The sequence below is a fragment of the Protopterus annectens genome, chromosome 7.part0 (assembly GCF_019279795.1).
Source record: "Protopterus annectens isolate FY-2018-M chromosome 7.part0, PAN1.0, whole genome shotgun sequence".
Lineage (NCBI taxonomy): Eukaryota > Metazoa > Chordata > Ceratodontiformes > Protopteridae > Protopterus > Protopterus annectens.
The window spans coordinates 1245321340-1245336998 of record NC_056739.1 but is presented as its reverse complement, the minus strand read 5'-3'; the positions used below and the strand labels follow the sequence as shown (position 1 = coordinate 1245336998).

Sequence of the window (15659 nt, the reverse complement as noted above, 5' to 3'; positions counted from 1 at the left end):
CAAAAAATATATATACACTGCTGTAATGGCCAATAGTAAATGCAATCATGGCCTAATGCTAAAAATATACATAGCTATACTGCATAATTAAGCATGAAAACATGGCTTAACATTATATAACAAATATAACATTTGTATAGATTTCATGTAATAATGAAAAAAATATTTAGAAAAATATTATTAAATGCCCCCAACATATTATATTGAGTATCATGAATGTAACTAGTATGAGAAAACACATAATATGGTTAGTATAATCATAACCATGGGGTCACATCAAGAACATGAACAAAGTGCACTAGGTGTTCCAACCAAAAAATGTGTGGTTAATACATGATGATGTAGCCGGATTGGGGAATCCATGCTTGGTCCAAGATTCCATAAAGCTTGGTTCAGCTATAATCGAAGAAGGTATGTTGATAAACCTGTAACTGCCCTTCATGGAATTCTATATGAAACATGTGAAAAACTGTAGAAAAAGATAGAGGCATATAGATTACTATAAACCAATAATCATAATAATTTGTGATGAAAATATGTTGATAAGTCATTTAACATAAACCTGAAACATGAACTATACCCACCTCTATCCCAATGGTTACAAGTGGTCGTTGAGTCCAGGGGGAAATAGCACCCCCAAAGTAATGATCCAATGTTGTTCCTTATGAGTAAGAATTTTATGCCATCCCTGTGGATTGCTGCGGTCACCCAAAATTCTGTCAATGATTACAAAGGAAAACTGTGCTTCAGGATGTTTGAGAGTATGTCTGTACAGGGCATTGGTGTCTTTCTTGATTTAAATATCTGATCTATGCTCATTGATCCTTGTTCTCAAGGGTCTAGAGGTTTGACCTACATAAAAAGCTAAACACCGACAAGTTGCCAAATAAATCAGCCAACTGCTGCTGCAGTTGCCAAATATTCTGCATTGATACACTTTGCTGGTATTACGACTAGTAAATTCCTTGGTCTTAATAACTTGTTTGCATGAGCCACAATGACCACACGGAAAAGTGCCTATTAATATGTCCCCTGATATTGTCATTTGATGGTGTATTGCTCCCCCACTTTCTTTATGTTTGAAATGTGAAAAGAGAGAACCAAGAGTTCTCCCTCTCCTATAAGAGAAGTGGCATTTCTGATCCAATATTGTTCTCAAATATTCGTTGGCCATGAGAATATTCCAATGCCTATTAATAATACCCTTAAGAGCATTGGAATTTCTACCAAACGTAGTAACAAACCGAATGATATTTGTGGAGCAATCCCTAGTGTTAGATTGATACTCTAACAAAGTTTTTCTCTCAATATTCTTGGTCAAATTCCAGGCATTAAGAATGTCTTGGTGTCTATAGCCCCTATTGGCAAACCTGTGATAGAGATCCAAACCATCTCGATCAAAATCACCATGTGTCGAGCTCAAGCGTTTGATACGCATAAACTGTGACTTGGGGATGTTGCGGATGGTGTGGCCTGGGTGCATGCTGGAGGCATGCAACAAAGTATTATATTGAGGATATTTGCGATAGGATCTAGTGTTCAGTGTATGGTCGGTATTTCTGGTGACGGTAACATCCAAAAAGTTAATGCTTTGGAGATCGTATGTAACCGTAAACTCTATACCCCATACATTTTGGTTAAGATATTCAACAAATTCCTGTAGATACCTAACATCTGCCCGCCACACCATCCAGCAATCATCCAAGTACCTGCGCCAAATGTCTATTTCGACCAAAAAGAGGTTATGAAGTGGGTCATAGATCATGTATTCTTCAAAATATGCCATGAATAAATCGGCATAAATGGGAGCAAAGGATGCTCCCATTGCCATGCCCTGCAGTTGCCAATAGCATAGTCCTTGGAAATAAAAAACATTCTTGTTGAGAACATGTTCTGTCATGCAAATAAGCAATGTATTGAACCCTGGAGAGTATAAAGCAGCCCTATCCAACCAATAGTGAAGGGCCTGTAGACCAGCCCAATGTGGAATGCTAGTATATAAGGCCTTGACGTCCAATGAACACATAAGCCACCCCGGCTCAAGTTGGCAGTCCTGTATGATCTGTAAAAATTGGGTCATATCTTGCAATCTAGCCCTTACGAAACACAACAATGGTTTAAGATATTGGGTAAGAAAAGCAGATAAAGGTTCCGTCAAAGACCCAATACCAGATACAATTGGTCTGCCTGGTGGATTGGTGATGGACTTATGTATTTTTGGTAGCAAATATAATATTTGTTTCTGAGGATCCTTAACTGTTAGCTGAAAAACACAATTTTTAGTTATAATACCTTCCTCAAGAGCAAGATTCAAAAACCTATCTATTTCCTGTTTGAAATGAGTAGTAGGATCATATGCCATGTGCATGTAGCATCTTTTGTCAGACAGTTGAGATTGACCCTCATTCAGGTATAAACTCATGTCCATGACAACCACAGCTCCCCCCTTGTCTGCTGATAGGATGGCAATATTTTTGTTCTCCCTAAGCTCATTGAGTGCAGTAGATTCCTGAGTAGATAGATTGGATCTCATTATGTCGTGTTCTCTATGTACAAAATGTAGGTCTCTAAGTACTGCTTGCAAAAAAACTGAAACATGTTTATGCATAGGTGGTTGAAAATCAGATTTGATAAATCTAAACTCCTCAGTTCTTTGGGAGTCTTTATCTGCAAAAAACAGTTTCAAATTCAAGTTACGGCAGAAACTCATGACATCAGTGACAGTATTATGTTCATTACAAAAGAACCCAGGGATAAAACCCAAGCCTTTATTCAAAAGTTGTAAATGCTGTACAGACAAAGTTTCCTTAGATAAATTCAAAACATTTTGATTCACCTCTTGATTTACGTTAGAAAATTTTGGATCAACCCCTCGAGGGAATTGGGCATGTTTACCACTTCTGTGTTTGCATCCACCCCTACACCTGGGACCTTGTCTAAAGGGATAACTCTATTCGATTTTTTTCTATGTGGTGAATCCTTATTGCTGGAACTGTCATAATCAGTACATGGGGAATCCTCCCCTGTTGAGCTGGCATATGTTTGATCCTTGTTTTTCAAAATAGACCAAGGTCTTTTTTTGTTAAGACTATGAGTGGGAACATTAGATGTGGAGCCGGAGCTGGTACCCATGAATTTCACTGTTCTCTGGGAGTCAAAAGGGCGCCCCCTTTGATAATCCATATAATCTCTTTTAAACTTTTTGATTTTTCTGTCTTTAGTAATTTTATCATGGTTTGTGAGTTCCTGTGATAGCTTGTTGATAGAGTCTTGAAATGATGTTTGAGACTCAAATCTTTTACAATCTAAACACATAGTTTTGACTTCCTGAAGGTTAATGTCAATCATACGTTCATAATACTGAGCCAGTATGTTGACAAAAAGCATGGACCCTTTCTGTAAGGCTTCACGCCACTCATTAGATAATTTGTCTTCTTGTCTGCCAACCAATGGTTGTAACCGAATACGAAGACCCCTTGGGGCTATATTTTTATGTAAATATGCCCGGAACAAACGCAAGTGCCATATGTTTGATCTCAGGTTCTTAAGACCCTTGGAAAGAGAATTAAATGCCAATTCGCAATTCATGGCTGATTGTTCCACTGATTCATTGGAATTGCTGCCTGGCGAGGCATGGATACCGAAAACTCCAATGTCCTCCCGATCGGCACACAATCCAGTAATGATACTGTCTAGGTCCATGTTTAATATATGTTACAAGCCCCAAAACCAGAAACCACAAACCAGGTTAAAACACTATGAATGAGAATCAGTATTTAATAATAGTATATAGTGATGATGGATATCAGCCCCTGAGTCACATCAAGATTCCCTACTTACTACCAAAAAAATGGTAGTTATACCAAAGAAACCCCCCACACACAATGCCAGCACAGCAAGAGGAGATATCAAAGTAAGAACCAAACCAATAGTCTGAATATGCAGTCAATATACCTTAAAATTAGGTGTAGGTGACCTCTAAAAGTGTAGGTCTGTTGTGCAGCCCAAATAGTACCAATCTAAAAGATGTGCCCAGTAAATAGCCAAAATCCGTATGATATTAACAGACAATCAATACAACAACACTGTAGGGCATAATTGGATTATAGGGCCTGCGGGTACGCCATAATAAAGCTTGGTAAAAACCACTAATATTCCTAGCTAAACCTAAAAAGGTATATCCAAGACTAATATAGTGATGTAAAAAGCATACAATGGCAAAAGTGCCTATAATAATATATATATCTCAACAGTATATCAAAGAAATATATATCAATATTATGATACTCACAAGATATATACTGTGCATATAAGTAAGAACCAAGTTAACAAAATCAGTTAAAAAACTGTATTAATAATATAGTTGGCTCCAAAAAGCCTGCTGCAGAACCTGATATATATATAAAAATGCACAAACCATATAATTAGTAGCCTACACCATGGAGAAATAACACAGTATAGAGGAAAAATAATGATGTTGTACTAGAAACCAAAAAATTTACAAAATATGACAGGCAGTCATTGACAAAAGTGATGCAAACAGTTATTGAAAAAGCAGCATCTCCACTAATGTAGAAAAGCATACACATATAGATATAATAAAAGAATATAAACTGTTCACCAGCTTCCTGTTATTATAATGCAATCTGTGTCCATAAAACAATCACTGATATCCCCAACCTCGAAAGATTGCTGTTTATATTTGTCAAAAAGTCGACCACCATTCAATAATGCGCCAGTTACATTAAGCATAGACATTCATAGTTCCCCTGCCAGTTTTTGTATATTGATAACAAAACTTCGACTGAAGTACCCAGTAATTAGACAAATGATAAAGTTCACTAAGCAGTCTGATAAACATTTAGTTACAGAAGCACAGCACCAACCCCGTTTAGGCAAAAGTCCAACAGTTTGTCCCACTCTATGCTGATCCAAAGTTAAACAACCACCTGAAACACCTCAAAATTAGTTATGAACCTCAGACCACATAGGAATCCGTAAATAAACCCTCCGTATATTGTAAAAATTGAAAAAATGCGACTAAGGCTCTCGAATAATTCAAACAAACATATCCAGTTGCACGACCTACCCACATAAACTCCTTTTTAAATAAAACCCATAACCAGCATTTCGATTCATATATTCAAGCTAAATCAATAGACAATAACACAATATAGAGGAAAAATAATGATGTTGTACAAAAAACAAATATTACAAGATATGGCAGGCAGTCATTGACACAAGTAATGCAAACAATTATTGAAAAAGCAGCATATCCACAAATTTAGAGAAGCATACACATATAGATGTAGTAAAAGAATATAAATTGTTCATCAGCTTCCTGTTATCATAACGCAATCCGTGTTCGCAAAACAGTCACTGATATCCCCAACCTCGAAAGATTGCTGTTAGTATTCGTCAAAAAGTCGACCACCATTCAATGATGCTCCAGTTGCATTAAGCATAAACATTCATAGTTCCCCTACCAGTTCTTGTATATTGATAACGAAACTTCGACTGAAGTACCCAATAGTTGGACAAACGATAAAGTTCACTAAGCAGTCTGATGAAAACACTTAGTTACAGAAGCACAGCACCAACCCCATTTAGGTGAAAGTCCAACAGTTTGTCCCACTCTATGCTGATCCAAAGTTAAACGACCACCTGAAGCGCCTCCAAATTAGTTATGAACATCAGACCACATAGACATCTGTAAATAACCCCTCCATATGTTGTAAAATTTGAAAAAATGCGACTAAGGCTCTCGAAAACTTCCAACAAACATATCCAGTTGCAGGACCTGCCAACATAAACTTCTGTTTAAATAAAACACATAACCAACATTTCGATTCATATATTCAAGCTAAATCAAACCTTGAATATATAGTCCTTGAAACAACAGCTCCTCGTTTAGAATGATGATGCGTAGGCCCCATAGATATATACAAACGCCACCATGATATGCAAAAAGCCCATTTTGAAGAAGAAAATCACGATGTAGTACCATCAATGATAGGTTGCATACATCCAAAAAAACTAGTCTCACAGGTGCGATGGTCAAATAAAAATGAAAAAATAGATAAAATAAAAAAGTCAGGGGAGGATTCCCCTGTACTGAAAAACGACAGTTTCCAGATCCTTTGTCCTACAGCATAGCTAAGAAAGCACAACCAAACATGATGCTATGCAGGTAGGTTGATGCACGGCCAAAACCATTCAAATGTATACCACAAGGCCAGCAGTATGAGATCCAGAAATCACAAAATAAAAATAAAAATACTAGTTCTGTTGCATATAACTGGCTGAAAACAGCCCTTTATTAGTAAGACAGACCGATTTCGGCAACCAATGCTTTCTTCAGTGTATAAACATTTTACACAAAATACCATTCATTTATAGACACACCCCACCTTGGATACAAGTGGAAAATGCAACCAATGTATGCTTAAAGAGGAAGAGCACAAAAAATATATATACACTGCTGTAATGGCCAATAGTAAATGCAATCATGGCCTAATGCTAAAAAATATACATAGCTATACTGCATAATTAAGCATGAAAACATGGCTTAACATTATATAACAAATATAACATTTGTATAGATTTCATGTAATAATGAAAAAAATATTTAGAAAAAATATTATTAAATGCCCCCAACATATTATATTGAGTATCATGAATGTAACTAGTATGAGAAAACACATAATATGGTTAGTATAATCATAACCATGGGGTCACATCAAGAACATGAACAAAGTGCACTAGGTGTTCCAACCAAAAAATGTGTGGTTAATACATGATGATGTAGCCGGATTGGGGAATCCATGCTTGGACCAAGATTCCATAAAGCTTGGTTCAGCTATAATCGAAGAAGGTATGTTGATAAACCTGTAACTGCCCTTCATGGAATTCTATATGAAACATGTGAAAAACTGTAGAAAAAGATAGAGGCATATAGATTACTATAAACCAATAATCATAATAATTTGTGATGAAAATATGTTGATAAGTCATTTAACATAAACCTGAAACATGAACTATACCCACCTCTATCCCAATGGTTACAAGTGGTCGTTGAGTCCAGGGGGAAATAGCACCCCCAAAGTAATGATCCAATGTTGTTCCTTATGAGTAAGAATTTTATGCCATCCCTGTGGATTGCTGCGGTCACCCAAAATTCTGTCAATGATTACAAAGGAAAACTGTGCTTCAGGATGTTTGAGAGTATGTCTGTACAGGGCATTGGTGTCTTTCTTGATTTAAATATCTGATCTATGCTCATTGATCCTTGTTCTCAAGGGTCTGGAGGTTTGACCTACATAAAAAGCTAAACACCGACAAGTTGCCAAATAAATCAGCCAACTGCTGCTGCAGTTGCCAAATTTTCTGCATTGATACACTTTGCTGGTATTACGACTAGTAAATTCCTTGGTCTTAATAACTTGTTTGCATGAGCCACAATGACCACACGGAAAAGTGCCTATTAATATGTCCCCTGATATTGTCATTTGATGGTGTATTGCTCCCCCACTTTCTTTATGTTTGAAATGTGAAAAGAGAGAACCAAGAGTTCTCCCTCTCCTATAAGAGAAGTGGCATTTCTGATCCAATATTGTTCTCAAATATTCGTTGGCCATGAGAATATTCCAATGCCTATTAATAATACCCTTGAGAGCATTGGAATTTCTACCAACCGTAGTAACAAACCGAATGATATTTGTGGAACAATCCCTAGTGTTAGATTGATACTCTAACAAAGTTTTTCTCTCAATATTCTTGGTCAAATTCCAGGCATTAAGAATGTCTTGGTGTCTATAGCCCCTATTGGCAAACCTGTGATAGAGATCCAAACCATCTCGATCAAAATCACCATGTGTCAAGCAAAAGCGTTTGATACGCATAAACTGTGACTTGGGGATGTTGCGGATGGTGTGGCCTGGGTGCATGCTGGAGGCATGCAACAAAGTATTATATTGAGGATATTTGTGATAGGATCTAGTGTTCAGTGTATCGTCGGTATTTCTGGTGACGGTAACATCCAAAAAGTTAATGCTTTGGAGATCGTATGTAACCGTAAACTCTATACCCCATACATTTTGGTTAAGATATTCAACAAATTCCTGTAGATACCTAACATCTGCCCGCCACACCATCCAGCAATCATCCAAGTACCTGTGCCAAATGTCTATTTCGACCAAAAAGAGGTTATGAAGTGGGTCATAGATCATGTATTCTTCAAAATATGCCATGAATAAATCGGCATAAATGGGAGCAAAGGATGCTCCCATTGCCGTGCCCTGCAGTTGCCAATAGCATAGTCCTTGGAAATAAAAAACATTCTTGTCGAGAACATGTTCTGTCATGCAAATAAGCAATGTATTGAACCCTGGAGAATATAAAGCAGCCCTATCCAACCAATAGTGAAGGGCCTGTAGACCAGCCCAATGTGGAATGCTAGTATATAAGGCCTTGACGTCCAATGAACACATAAGCCACCCCGGCTCAAGTTAGCAGTCCTGTATGATCTGTAAAAATTGGGTCATATCTTGCAATCTAGCCCTTACGAAACACAACAATGGTTTAAGATATTGGGTAAGAAAAGCAGATAAAGGTTCCGTCAAAGACCCAATACCAGATACAATTGGTCTGCCTGGTGGATTGGTGATGGACTTATGTATTTTTGGTAGCAAATATAATATTTGTTTCTGAGGATCCTTAACTGTTAGCTGAAAAACACAATTTTTAGTTATAATACCCTCCTCAAGAGCAAGATTCAAAAACCTATCTATTTCCTGTTTGAAATGAGTAGTAGGATCATATGCCATGTGCATGTAGCATCTTTTGTCAGACAGTTGAGATTGACCCTCATTCAGGTATAAACTCATGTCCATGACAACCACAGCTCCCCCCTTGTCTGCTGGTAGGATGGCAATATTTTTGTTCTCCCTAAGCTCATTGAGTGCAGTAGATTCCTGAGTAGATAGATTGGATCTCATTATGTCGTGTTCTCTATGTACAAAATGTAGGTCTCTAAGTACTGCTTGCAAAAAAACTGAAACATGTTTATGCATAGGTGGTTGAAAATCAGATTTGATAAATCTAAACTCCTCAGTTCTTTGGGAGTCTTTATCTGCAAAAAACAGTTTCAAATTCAAGTTACGGCAGAAACTCATGACATCAGTGACAGTATTATGTTCATTACAAAAGAACCCAGGGATAAAACCCAAGCCTTTATTCAAAAGTTGTAAAGGCTGTACAGACAAAGTTTCCTTAGATAAATTCAAAACATTTTGATTCACCTCTTGATTTACGTTAGAAAATTTTGGATCAACCCCTCGAGGGAATTGGGCATGTTTACCACTTCTGTGTTTGCGTCCACCCCTACACCTGGGACCTTGTCTAAAGGGATAACTCTATTCGATTTTTTTCTATGTGGTGAATCCTTATTGCTGGAACTGTCATAATCAGTACATGGGGAATCCTCCCCTGTTGAGCTGGCATATGTTTGATCCTTGTTTTTCAAAATAGACCGAGGTCTTTTTTTGTTAAGACTATGAGTGGGAACATTAGATGTGGAGCCGGAGCTGGTACCCATGAATTTCACTGTTCTCTGGGAGTCAAAAGGGCGCCTTTGATAGTCCATATAATCTCTTTTAAACTTTTTGATTTTTCTGTCTTTAGTAATTTTATCATGGTTTGTGAGTTCCTGTGATAGCTTGTTGATAGAGTCTTGAAATGATGTTTGAGACTCAAATCTTTTACAATCTAAACACATAGTTTTGACTTCCTGAAGGTTAATGTCAATCATACGTTCATAATACTGAGCCAGTATGTTGACAAAAAGCATGGACCCTTTCTGTAAGGCTTCACGCCACTCATTAGATAATTTGTCTTCTTGTCTGCCAACCAATGGTTGTAACCGAATATGAAGACCCCTTGGGGCTATATTTTTATGTAAATATGCCCGGAACAAACGCAAGTGCCATATGTTTGATCTCAGGTTCTTAAGACCCTTGGAAAGAGAATTAAATGCCAATTCACAATTCATGGCTGATTGTTCCACTGATTCATTGGAATTGCTGCCTGGCGAGGCATGGATACCAAAAACTCCAATGTCCTCCCGATCGGCACACAATCCAGTAATGATACTGTCTAGGTCCATGCTTAATATATGTTACAAGCCCCAAAACCAGAAACCACAAACCAGGTTAAAACACTATGAATGAGAATCAGTATTTAATAATAGTATATAGTGATGATGGATATCAGCCCCTGAGTCACATCAAGATTCCCTACTTACTACCAAAAAATGGTAGTTATACCAAAGAAACCCCCCACACACAATGCCAGCACAGCAAGAGGAGATATCAAAGTAAGAACCAAACCAATAGTCTGAATATGCAGTCAATATACCTTAAAATTAGGTGTAGGTGACCTCTAAAAGTGTAGGTCTGTTGTGCAGCCCAAATAGTACCAATCTAAAAGATGTGCCCAGTAAATAGCCAAAATCCGTATGATATTAACAGACAATCAATACAACAACACTGTAGGGCATAATTGGATTATAGGGCCTCATGGTGCATATAATAAAGCTTGGTAAAAACCACTAATATTCCTAGCTAAATCTAAAAAGGTATATCCAAGACTAATATAGTGATGTAAAAAGCATACAATGGCAAAAGTGCCTATAATAATATATATATATCTCAACAGTATATCAAAGAAATATATATCAATATTATGATACTCACAAGATATATACTGTGCATATAAGTAAGAACCAAGTTAACAAAATCAGTTAAAAAACTGTATTAATAATATAGTTGGCTCCAAAAAGCCTGCTGCAGAACCTGATATATATATATAAAAATGCACAGACCATATAATTAGTAACCTACACCATGGAGAAATAACACAGTATAGAGGAAAAATAATGATGTTGTACTAGAAACCAAAAAATTTACAAAATATGACAGGCAGTCATTGACAAAAGTGATGCAAACAGTTATTGAAAAAGCAGCATCTCCACTAATGTAGAAAAGCATACACATATAGATATAATAAAAGAATATAAACTGTTCACCAGCTTCCTGTTATTATAATGCAATCTGTGTCCGCAAAACAATCACTGATATCCCCAACCTCGAAAGATTGCTGTTTATATTTGTCAAAAAGTCGACCACCATTCAATAATGCGCCAGTTACATTAAGCATAGACATTCATAGTTCCCCTGCCAGTTTTTGTATATTGATAACAAAACTTCGACTGAAGTACCCAGTAATTAGACAAATGATAAAGTTCACTAAGCAGTCTGATAAACATTTAGTTACAGAAGCACAGCACCAACCCCGTTTAGGCAAAAGTCCAACAGTTTGTCCCACTCTATGCTGATCCAAAGTTAAACAACCACCTGAAACACCTCCAAATTAGTTATGAACCTCAGACCACATAGGAATCTGTAAATAAACCCTCTGTATATTGTAAAAATTGAAAAAATGCGACTAAGGCTCTCGAATAATTCAAACAAACATATCCAGTTGCACGACCTACCCACATAAACTCCTTTTTAAATAAAACCCATAACCAGCATTTCGATTCATATATTCAAGCTAAATCAATAGACAATAACACAATATAGAGGAAAAATAATGATGTTGTACAAAAAACAAATATTACAAGATATGGCAGGCAGTCATTGACACAAGTAATGCAAACAATTATTGAAAAAGCAGCATGTCCACAAATTTAGAGAAGCATACACATATAGATGTAGTAAAAGAATATAAATTGTTCATCAGCTTCCTGTTATCATAACGCAATCCGTGTTCGCAAAACAGTCACTGATATCCCCAACCTCGAAAGATTGCTGTTAGTATTCGTCAAAAAGTCGACCACCATTCAATGATGCTCCAGTTGCATTAAGCATAAACATTCATAGTTCCCCTACCAGTTCTTGTATATTGATAACGAAACTTCGACTGAAGTACCCAATAGTTGGACAAACGATAAAGTTCACTAAGCAGTCTGATGAAAACACTTAGTTACAGAAGCACAGCACCAACCCCATTTAGGTGAAAGTCCAACAGTTTGTCCCACTCTATGCTGATCCAAAGTTAAACGACCACCTGAAGCGCCTCCAAATTAGTTATGAACATCAGACCACATAGACATCCGTAAATAACCCCTCCATATGTTGTAAAATTTGAAAAAATGCGACTAAGGCTCTCGAAAACTTCCAACAAACATATCCAGTTGCAGGACCTGCCAACATAAACTTCTGTTTAAATAAAACACATAACCAACATTTCGATTCATATATTCAAGCTAAATCAAACCTTGAATATATAGTCCTTGAAACAACAGCTCCTCGTTTAGAATGATGATGCGTAGGCCCCATAGGTATATACAAACGCCACCATGATACGCAAAAAGCCCATTTTGAAGAAGAAAATCACGATGTAGTACCATCAATGATAGGTTGCATACATCCAAAAAAACTAGTCTCACAGGTCCGATGGTCAAATAGAAATGAAAAAATAAATAAAATAAAAAAAGTCAGGGGAGAATTCCCCTGTACTGAAAAACGACAGTTTCCAGATCCTTTGTCCTACAGCATAGCTAAGAAAGCACAACCAAACATGATGCTATGCAGGTAGGTTGATGCACGGCCAAAACCATTCAAATGTATACCACAAGGCCAGCAGTATGAGATCCAGAAATCACAAAATAAAAATAAAAATACTAGTTCTGTTGCATATAACTGGCTGAAAACAGCCCTTTATTAGTAAGACAGACCGGTTTCGGCAACCAATGCCTTCTTCAGTGTATAAACATTTTACACAAAATACCATTCATTTATAGACACACCCCACCTGGGAGACAAGTGGAAAATGCAACCAATGTATGCTTAAAGAGGAAGAGCACAAAAAATATATATACACTGCTGTAATGGCCAATAGTAAATGCAATCATGGCCTAATGCTAAAAAATATACATAGCTATACTGCATAATTAAGCATGAAAACATGGCTTAACATTATATAACAAATATAACATTTGTATAGATTTCATGTAATAATGAAAAAAATATTTAGAAAAAATATTATTAAATGCCCCCAACATATTATATTGAGTATCATGAATGTAACTAGTATGAGAAAACACATAATATGGTTAGTATAATCATAACCATGGGGTCACATCAAGAACATGAACAAAGTGCACTAGGTGTTCCAACCAAAAAATGTGTGGTTAATACATGATGATGTAACCGGATTGGGGAATCCATGCTTGGTCCAAGATTCCATAAAGCTTGGTTCAGCTATAATCGAAGAAGGTATGTTGATAAATCTGTAACTGCCCTTCATGGAATTCTACATGAAACATGTGAAAAACTGTAGAAAAAGATAGAGGCATATAGATTACTATAAACCAATAATCATAATAATTTGTGATGAAAATATGTTGATAAGTCATTTAACACATAAACCTGAAACATGAACTATACCCACCTCTATCCCAATGGTTACAAGTGGTCGTTGAGTCCAGGGGGAAATAGCACCCTCAAAGTAATGATCCAATGTTGTTCCTTATGAGTAAGAATTTTATGCCATCCCTGTGGATTGCTGCGGTCACCCAAAATTCTGTCAATGATTACAAAGGAAAACTGTGCTTCAGGATGTTTGAGAGTATGTGACAGAACATGTTTTCAACAAGAATGTTTTTTATTTCCAAGGACTATGCTATTGGCAACTGCAGGGCACGGCAATGGGACCATCCTTTGCTCCCATTTATGCCGATTTATTCATGGCATATTTTGAAGAATACATGATCTATGACCCACTTCATAACCTCTTTTTGTTCGAAATATACATTTGGCGCAGGTACTTGGATGATTGCTGGATGGTGTGGCGGGCAGATGTTAGGTATCTACAGGAATTTACTAGTAACAAAAGCACTAGTGGAGGAAGGCAAACAAGTCCTTGCTGGTATAAAAACTTTTATTACCACAACGGCTGGAACAAAACAAATACAGTACACTCCAAGGCACAAACGCTATGTCTCCACACCTGCGTTTTCGTTTCAAACACTTCTTCAGATGCACAACAATCCAATAAATTTTAGTATGCCTTATATATACCTCAGATTGACTCAATTAACTAATAACAGCACCAATTTGTAATTAATTATCTAATGAACAAATACAAATCCTATTTACATCAGACTAAAAAGATTTTTGTTTAAAAACTCATAATTAAAAACTGTAACCACACTTCACTTTACTAAAAACAAACCAACCATTGAATATTTAAGAAACCTTATACAACATTTTATCTATATAAATATCATACTCAACATATTTATAAGTATTTAAAAAAATTAGAAATCTGCCTATGGATATTACATTTAGTTATTGCACATACTCCCTCTAGTGTACAAAAAGAAATGTTACACATATATAAGGAGAATTCTTTTATTTATAAGTTAACTGGATACTACCTTCCTAACTTAATCAAAAAGCTCTACATATTGCTTAATGAATAAAAATTATTAAACTAGAATAAATTCATTTTCCTACCCTTCAAGGGAAAAAGAATAATATTGTAGGACTCAAGAACCAGTAATATAATATAAAGGAATAAAATAAAATAATACAAATAGACCCAACTTTTTTTAAAACAAAATGCATTTCATAATTAAAGTGGAAACAACCTTGAAGTTTGAAAAATAAAGTGTCACTCACAATTTGGCAGCCCTCAATTTCAACACTGGTAGTAAGGATACTATGTTATTAAGACCTGGTTTATTATACGATTCCAACTGTAACTGCCACAACAGTTCTTTATATTCGATCGTATCTTCCCATGGTCCCCCTCGAATATCCTTCTTAACTACTTCCAGGACAAAAAAGTGGAATACTGCCTCTGAGCATATCATTTTATGATTAGCCAAAGCATTATTGGGGCAGGTACTTGGATGACTGCTGGATGGTGTGGCGGGCAGATGTTAGGTATCTACAGGAATTTGTTGAATATCTTAACCAAAATGTATGGGTTATAGAGTTTACGGTTACATACGATCTCCAAAGCATTAACTTTTTGGATGTTACCGTCACCAGAAATACCGACCATACACTGAACACTAGATCCTATCGCAAATATCCTCAATATAATACTTTGTTGCATGCCTCCAGCATGCACCCAGGCCACACCATCCGCAACATCCCCAAGTCACAGTTTATGCGTATCAAATGCTTGAGCTCGACACATGGTGATTTTGATTGAGATGGTTTGGATCTCTATCACAGGTTTGCCAATAGGGGCTATAGACACCAAGACATTCTTAATGCCTGGAATTTGACCAAGAATATTGAGAGAAAAACTTTGTTAGAGTATCAATCTAACACTAGGGATTGCTCCACAAATATCATTCGGTTTGTTACTACGTTTGGTAGAAATTCCAATGCTCTTAAGGGTATTATTAATAGGCATTGGAATATTCTCATGGCCAACGAATATTTGAGAACAATATTGGATCAGAAATGCCACTTCTCTTATAGGAGAGGGAGAACTCTTGGTTCTCTCTTTTCACATTTCAAACATAAAGAAAGTGGGGGAGCAATACACCATCAAATGACAATATCAGGGGACATATGAAT

General features: G+C 36.5%; 1 protein-coding gene across 1 annotated transcript in view; it reads left to right on the top strand.

Moving 5' to 3' along the window:
- The window catches only part of MEGF11 (multiple EGF like domains 11), a 4956374-nt gene that overhangs the window by 4612376 nt on the left and 328339 nt on the right, over window positions 1-15659 (top strand). The gene's annotated exons all lie outside the window — the stretch shown is intronic.